The 6,728-nt window shown below is 47.5% G+C and overlaps 2 protein-coding genes across 2 annotated transcripts in view; one reads left to right on the top strand and one right to left on the bottom strand.

Annotated features, from left to right (window-relative positions):
- LOC140460630 (uncharacterized) overlaps positions 1-6,728 on the top strand; it is a 569,010-nt gene that overhangs the window by 32,194 nt on the left and 530,088 nt on the right. The gene's annotated exons all lie outside the window — the stretch shown is intronic.
- Positions 1-6,728, bottom strand: part of LOC140460632 (uncharacterized) — a 1,198,404-nt gene that overhangs the window by 863,313 nt on the left and 328,363 nt on the right. The window lies entirely within an intron of this gene.

The raw sequence follows: 6,728 nt of genomic DNA, 5'->3' as shown, positions 1-6,728 counted from the left end.
ATATGGTCGGCGTGGACCGAAAGGTTTGTTCCCATGCTGTGCAACTCTATGGCTCTATTTCTACACAATTTGAACCAATTTCACAAGAGTAGGATTCAGCCCTTGCACCCTTCCAGCCTGTCCTCAACTGTGGCCTAACTACACAGATTTTTATGGAAATTTCAGAAAGATGGCTGCAGCTTTTTTTTTCAAAAATTGAATATGCTTTCAGACATTACCGATGTTTCTGAGTACATTGTTTTAGCTATTCTCAATGTTAAAGATCAGCTATTTCTCAAATCAACCCCTCCTGTCTCCCAGGTAGAGTCATTACCATCCATTCTCTCTCTATGCTTAGAGGTCTCGAGGCAGGAGAAAGGATGGGGTTGGGGGTGTGGGGTCAGAGATTGGACGGGTGGCAGAGGCTTGGAGGGAAAGACAAAAAGAAAATGGACACGAGGACAGACCATCGGGGATAGAGAAAGCCTGGATGTGCACAGGTTTGTGGGTAGAGGGTTTGGCAGAGAGAGAGAATGGGGGGGGGGTGCAGAATGTGAAGCGAGAGGAATTGGGGGTTGCAGAGTGTGGGGAGAGTGTGGGGGGAGAGTGTGGGGGGAGAAAGAGCAAAAATGAATGGCAGGTGAGGGTGGGGGATGAGAGTGGGGGGAGAGAGAGTATGAGTGTGGGGAGAGGGACTGGATACAGGAAGGCAGAGGGTGGGGAGAAAGAGAAGGGGAATGAATGGGGGAGAGAGGGTAGATGAGAGACTGGACGGGGCAGAGGTTATGAAGATAGAATGGAGGGGGTTGCAGAGAGTGGGGTAAGAAACAAGAGGGTGCAGAGGGTGGGATGTGTGTGTGAGAGAGAGAAGAGATGGGAAGCTAGGGATAGTGAGAGAGAAAGGACGGGGGCGCTATAGGTGGCGATGGGTAAATGGACAGGGGACGCTGAGGGGATGATTGTGTCTTGATTCAATGGGGAGGTGGTGAATGCATACCACCCAGTCCCACCATCCCCCCCACTCCCAGGATCCCCTTCTCTGTACATGTGCAGTGCAGATGTTTGTAAGTGACAACTCACAGAGTCTGGAACACTGTGTGAGCGCAGTCACCCTCACGTCCTGGCATCAGCAAACCACCGCCTTTCTCTTTTAAAAACTAAATAAAGACATGGGCGACATACTGGGGATGGAAGAAGTGGCTGAGAAACTGAACTGAGAGTCAGCGCTTTCAAGAGAGGGCAGCTGGGCAAAAACAGGAGGACAGAAGGATGAATTTGGTTTGGAATCCATCGAAAGGTGGAGGAATTGGGAGACAGAGTTTGGGTAGAACATAGAGAAGGATGTTCCGTACAAACCAGAAATCTCTCATCTTATTTTCTGCCCTGCACTGACAGCAGTGATCTGATCTCTCAAGGTATTAGCAGAGAAAGAGATTTGCTGTTCAGGCATGCACAAAGAATTTACTCAGGGCCTGAATATCAGCAGCATTTGAATCCAGGAGGGGAAATGTTTGTCTGCAGGAAATTATTCCAAACTTGACATGCATCGAGAAGCCCCGCGATTACACGCAGCCTGCGTGGGAGTGCCCCAGCGTTCTGACTGTGGAGAGAACTTTAACTCTTTGGCGAAATGTGGACTGGGTATTCTCACTGTAGATGAGCCCTTCATTGGATCGTTGAGGCTGCCAAGACACACTGACCTCTACACCGTGGAAACTCTGTGGAAGCAAATTCAATCTCTCAAATGGACTGAAGTATCACCAAGGGCCTGTTTCCACAGGCTCTATGTTGGGGCTCTATGATTCCCCCAACATGTCTGCAGCCTGGCTTCCAGCTCCATCTCTCTGAGCCGAAGGTCCTCCAGCATGTGTTTTCCCTAGTTTCCAGCACCCAGAACCTCCCACCTCCTGCAAATCGAAAGATAAGTCCCACTCTGCCCTCTCCAGTGTGTGTTGTGGAACTGCTTAACCAATTTTAGTGGACCAGCAGAGGCTGATAGCCAAGTTTGGAACCCATAAGGATGGCCTCAACCAGGACCTTGGGTTCATGTCACATGACAGGTAACCCCACTTCACTGTCACTCTCTCTCACACACACAAAGCACATACACTCACATTCACACAGACCCCTCTCTCAGACACACACAAATACCCCCCACACTCACACCCTCTCACAGGCTGATACTCTATCACACACATACACTTTATCAAGCATGCACACACTCTCACCCTCTCATGCACGCACACTTACATATCAGGCTTTGGGGTGACTTTGAATTTGCAGAATTATATTTGCAGATATATTTTGCTCAAAAAGCACAATCTACAGGCGGTCAATCCATGTGAGATTTTATAAATTTCTACTTTGGAAATAGAACCAGTCTAATTCAAGTTTGATATACAGACCTTAAGTTGTCTCGAGAATGTGTTTTCAAGGAAGTTCTGGGATTTACATATTAATGAACCAAAACCTGCAACCCATTCTAAAAGAGAAAAGACTTAACAACAATCTAGGTTTGTTCAATATATCATTTCTGTTGCATGAAACTGCAACGTTTTGCTGTAAATTCTGTTATGATCCTGCTCTACAAACACCTGATGATGGAGTAGTGTTCCGAAAGTTAGTGCTTCCAAATAAACATGTTGGACTATAACCTGGTGTTGTGTGATTTTTAACTTTGTTTCTTGTGAGTACATCCCACACACCCCAGTGCTGCCAGTAAACGTTACACTGTCAATGAAACGATGCGGTACCTGCACTCCGGAAAAAATTACAATATCTAACAATACTAGCTACTCATCCACTGCTCATTCTGACACATGACATTGGAACCTTAGTGCAGGAGTTTGAAAGAAATGAGCAGCTTTCAAACAAAAACTTGATAGACCACACAGCTTTCAATGAGAGTCTGAGACCGGGGTTAAGTTCTGTTTAACCCAACTTTGCCACCCAACTTTGTTACAGCTTCAGATATGCCCAGCAAAAGAGTGTATGAAAAGTAGCCTTTTTTTTTTAAAAAAAGCAGCTCAAAGTGCACACACTCCTCCCAACTCCACTTCCTTTACTGTTGGTCAGCTGAGTTGTCCCTTTATAATTGGATCCTTGATCCAGCCTTAAGCCGAAGGACGTATTGCCTCACTCAGCAATTTCAATGCAACTAAATTACTGCCACTCAGTTGCCGTGTGTGTGTGTGTGTGTGTGGGAGGGGGGTGGGGGGGTGGTGGGGGTGGGTGGGGAGGGGAATGTCGGGGATGTCGGGGGTGGGGGGGGGAGGGCAGTTAAGAATCAACCACACAGCTGTGGGTCTGGAGTCACGTGGAGAACAGACCGGGTAAAGGATGCAGCTGGGATGACTGAGTGAATCCTTTCCCACAAGGGCAGTTTCCTTCCCTAAAAAGGGCAGGAGTGAATCAGATGAGAGTTTTCCTCCCGAAAATGGTTTCATCATGGGATTCTAAACTCCAGATTTCTGACCGAATTCCAATTCTGCAACCTGGCACAGCAGGATTTGAATCTGGGAGTCCCCTTAGGTTCATGTCACATGACAGGTAACCCCACTTCACTGTCACTCTCTCTCACACACACAAAGCACATACACTCACACTCACACAGACCCCTCTCTCAGACACACACATATACCCCCCACACTCACACCCTCTCACAGGCTGATACTCTATCACACACACACACTTTATCAAGCATGCACACACTCTCACCCTCTCATGCACGCACACTTACATATGTGGGTTGAAAGTCCAGTCGATAATGACACTCAGCCGACATTCCTTCAATCGCCCTGCGATGGCACGTGAACTCGCAGGTGGGAGGAGCGGGTGAAGCCCTTTCCACACTGAGAGCAGATGGATGGCCTCTCCCCAGTGTGGACCCTTTGATGGATCAGCAGTGCAGATGACTGAGTGAACCCCTTCCCACACATGGAGCATGTGAATGGCCTCTCCCCGGTGTGGATCCGCTGGTGCCTCCGCACGTTGCTCACATGACTGAAGCTCTTCCCACACTTGGGGCAGGTGAACCCAGTGTGGACCCGTTGGTGGGTCCGCAGAGAGTAAGAATCGACAAATCCCTTCCCACACTCAGAGCAGGTGAACAGCCTCTCCCCCACGTGAACTCGCTGGTGTTTCAGGAGGTGGATGCATTGATAAATCACTGCCCACACTGAGAGCAGGAGAACGGCCTCTCCCCCGTGTGGACCCGGTGGTGTGTCTGCAGCCGGAACGACTGAGTGAATCATTTCCCACAATGGTGACAGATGAATGGCCTCTCCCTGGTGTGAACTGCACAGCCAACTGAAACTCTTCCCGCACACTGAGCAGGAGAACGGCGTCTCCCCAGTGTGAACATGTCTGTGGGTATCAAGCGCTGATGGGAAAGGGAATTATTTCCCACAGTCCCCACATTTCCACTGGGAGAGCTTTCCTTGTGTCACTCTGGGTTTGAAATTTAAAACAGAGTGGGTACACAGTCTCTCCCCAACGTGAGGGGTGAGATTTTGATTCCCCAAACTGAGTAAATGGTTTGAAGCACTTTTCACAGTCAGCGCACTGAATCTCCCTCACTCGGGTGTCTCAGTGTTCTTCGAGGAGAAAGTGAGGACTGCAGATGTGGGAGATCAGAGCTGACAATGTGTTGCTGAAGAAGGGCTCGTGCCCGAAACGTCGATTCTCCTGCTCCTTGGATGCTGTCTGACCTGCTGCGCTTTTCCAGCAACACATTTTCAGCTCTGTCTCAGTATTCTTCCTGCCACAGCACTGTCCAAAATCTCTCAAGCAGACAAAAACAAACATTTCTTCTCGAATTGAATGGCTGCTGATATTCAAGTCCCAATGAATCAAGTGGCTCTGTCAGAAATTGATGTATCATTTGTTTCCAGATTTCTTTCTGCATGTCTTCCTGCAAAACAAAACACTAATTAATTGATCACTGTCAGTACTATTAAATGAACATAACATCGGTGGCAATACCTGTAGATTGCTAGATGCCTGCTGATCATATATTACGCAGTACACAGAAAGTCCTCATGCAGCCAGATAGCCTGAGGTGTGAATGAAGAAAAACGTCATTTAGATGACAATGACCTGGACAAAACTGCCGATAAAGGTGCTGGAAATGGAGCTGAATCAAGGATGTGATAATGAAATGTCAAAGCTGTTTGCGAAAAGAAAGCCGGTAAAGTTGCTGAATGACTTCCTGCTGGCCTAGTATATAAAAAAGATGACAATAAAACATGGCATAAATCCATTACTGCATTAGAATGTTAAAAATCATAACCACGAAGCTTTTACAACAGCCAACAATATCAGATACACACTATATGAAGCAACATGCGTCAACATTTTATATCGATGTGCCAATCCCTTAAAAACTGCTCAGTTCCATGAGAAACTACCCTTTTAATTGTGAACATGAGGAAAGAAGCAATCCTTTTCCAGGGTGCAAACTCTATATGTGCCAAACTGAGAGAATACACAATGAAAATACCTTTGAGACAGAGAGCATCTGAGCACCTTTGGAGAGTCTGCTCCCTTCCTGGATTCACTCCAGTTACCACAAGTGACTGGTGTCCCCCTGTCACTCTCTCTAGCCCCCCTCCACCTCCCCCCCGATAAAGAATGTAAAGGGGGAGACATTGCTTTGCTCCCAGATGTTGGGAGCAAAGGGCGGGGGCTTCACTATGAAACTGACAGGGCTACTTACATGTTGTGACATCCACAATGGCAAGGGGGGGTGGGGGGTTGGTTGGGGGCGACAGTGGGCCCACACTGCACCTGCGCTGCCCTGCAACTGAGGTATGTGGGGAGGGGAGGACACTTATAAACTCCCTTCGCTCTCCTCCGAGTCAATGCAGTTTGAGTTTAACCAAAGCACGTGATTTAATTTTAGCTTCACACTCACAGAAAACCACCTTCTCTGTGAATCCAGCACTTTATTTTCCCTCCACTCCATGGAAATACTGATTTGTGAGACTCCAGGGTTGAAGTTGCTACCATATCTGCCACAGGGTGTTGGGTAAAAACTGTTTATTTTATGAACCATTTCAACTCAAACCCATCCTTGCCATTCAACCACTAACGTGGGGAATGAACTTCCTGAGGAAGTGGAGGATACAGGTACAATTAAAAGACATTTGTTTAAGTACATGAATAGGAAAGGTTTGGAGGGATATAGGCCAGGAGCAGGCAGGAGAGATTGGTTTAGATTGGGATTATGGTTGGCATGGACGGGTTGGACCAAAGGTCCGTTTCCACGCTGTATGACTCGATGGTAAGTTCATAGTTCCTTGAAAGTGGAGTCGCAGGTAGACAGGACAGTGCAGAAGGTGTTTGGTATGCTGGCCTTTTTTTGGTCAGTGCACTGGATGTAGGATTGGGAGGTCATGTTGTGACTGTAGAAGACATTGGTTAGGCCAGGTTTGGAGTGTTGCATACAATTCTGGTACCAGTGATCCCACCCTGACACACCATAAACCAGAGATAGTGACTGAAATTGACTCTGATACAGAATCAAATAATTAAATCCCTGCAGTGCAGGAAGAGGCCATTTGGCCCATTGAATGCATTGGGTATAGGAGTTGGGAGGTCACGTTGCAGCTGTACAGGACATTGGTTCGGCTACTTTCGGAATGTTGCATTCGATTCTGGTCTCCCTGCTCTAGGATAGGAAAACTGTTGTGAAATCTGAAAGGGCACAGAAACGATTGATAAGGATGTCACCAGGGTTGGAGGGTTTT

The sequence above is a fragment of the Chiloscyllium punctatum genome, chromosome 36, assembly GCF_047496795.1.
Source record: "Chiloscyllium punctatum isolate Juve2018m chromosome 36, sChiPun1.3, whole genome shotgun sequence".
Lineage (NCBI taxonomy): Eukaryota > Metazoa > Chordata > Chondrichthyes > Orectolobiformes > Hemiscylliidae > Chiloscyllium > Chiloscyllium punctatum.
This window is presented reverse-complemented; position numbering and strand designations above follow the sequence as displayed.